Genomic DNA, 1,686 nt, shown 5'->3' on the forward strand with positions numbered 1-1,686 from the left:
GGGAATCCAACATTATCAAGCTTATAGATCACCAAACAGGTTCAATCAAAGATATATTCACCAAGACGTATGATAATAAAACTGTCTAAAATAAAGGACCATGGGAGATTTTTTAAAAAGCAGCAACAGGAAAAAAAAAATCCTCACATAAAAGGAAACCCAATAAGGCTATAAAAGGATTTTTTTTTAGCAGAAACCATGTAGGCCAGAAGGAAGTAGAATGATATGTTCAACATGCTGAGAGAAAAAGAAAGCTGCCAACTAAGAATACTTTACCCAGAGAAATGAAGAAGAGATTAAGACTTTCTCAGACAAAGAAAAGCTGAGGGAGGTCATCACCACTAGACCTACCTACAGAAATGCTTTCTGAAAAGAGTACTTCAAGTTGAAGTGAAAAGGTGGAAATTAATAACATGAAAACATATGAAAATATCAAACATAGCGGTAAAGGTAAGTACACAATCAAACTCAGAATACTCTAACACTGAAATATGATGGTGTGTTAATCACTTAACTCTTGTATAAAGGTTAAGGGACAAAAGTGTTGAAAATAACTATTACTACAGTAATTTGCTAATGTATACACAATATAAAAGATGTAAATTATGACATCAAAAATATGGAAGGGTAAAGAGATTTTTTGTATGTTTTCTAAGTTAAGTTACTGTTAGTTTAAAATAGACTGTTATATTCATATGATGTCTTATGTAAGCCTCATATACTCACAAAGCAAAAACCTACAGTGGAAAAATAAAAGATAAAGAGAAGAGAATCAAAGCATATCATTATTAAAAATCATTAATTCACAAAGGAAGGTAGCAAGAAAGAAAGAGAAGAAAAGAGGAAACAAAACAGGCAGATAAAAACTAATAAGACAATACTAGTAAGCCTTTAACTATCAATAATTATTTTTTTAAGATTTTATTTATTTATTTTGAGAGAGAGAGAGATCACAAGCAGAAGGGAAGGGCAGAGGGAGAAGCAGGCACCCCACTGAGCAGGGAGCCCGATTTGGCACTCGATCCCAGGACCCTGAGATCATGACCTGAGCCGAAGGCAGACTCTTAACTGACTGAGCCACCCAGGTGCCTTATCAATAATTACTTTAAATATAAGTGAATTTAAACTGATAAGAACAGATACTACACTTGATCTTAGCCAAAAGGCCAAGAAGCCATCAAAAGGAATGAAATCTTGCCATTTGCAATGACGACGTGGATGGAACTGGAGGGTGTTATGCTGAGCGAAATAAGTCAATCAGAGAAAGACATGTAGCATATGATCTCACTGATACAGGGAATTCTTAATCTCAGGAAACAAATTGAGGGTTGCTGGAGTGGTGGGGGGTGGGAGGGATGGGGTGGCTGGGTGATAGACATTGGGGAGGGTATGTGCTATGGTGAGCACTGTGAATTGTGCAAGACTGATGAATCACAGACCTGTACCTCTGAAACAAATAATGCATTATATGTTTAAAAGAAGGAGAAGAAGAAGAAGATAGCAGGAAAGGGAAAATGAAGGGGGGAAATCGGAAGGGGAGACAAACCATGAGAGCCTATGGACTCTGAAAATCAAACTGAGGGTTCTAGAGGGGAGGGGTGTGGGGGGATGGGTTAGCCTGGTGATGGGTATTAAAGAGGGCATGAACTGCATGGAGAACTGAGTGTTATACACAAACAATGAATC

The 1,686-nt window shown here is 37.2% G+C and overlaps 1 pseudogene; it reads right to left on the bottom strand.

Moving 5' to 3' along the window:
- Positions 1–1,052: 1,052 nt before the first annotated feature.
- Positions 1,053–1,178, bottom strand: LOC113926140 (annotated as a pseudogene).
- Between the last annotated feature and the right edge of the window lie 508 nt (positions 1,179–1,686).

Source organism: Zalophus californianus, chromosome 2 (assembly GCF_009762305.2).
Source record: "Zalophus californianus isolate mZalCal1 chromosome 2, mZalCal1.pri.v2, whole genome shotgun sequence".
Taxonomy (NCBI): domain Eukaryota; kingdom Metazoa; phylum Chordata; class Mammalia; order Carnivora; family Otariidae; genus Zalophus; species Zalophus californianus.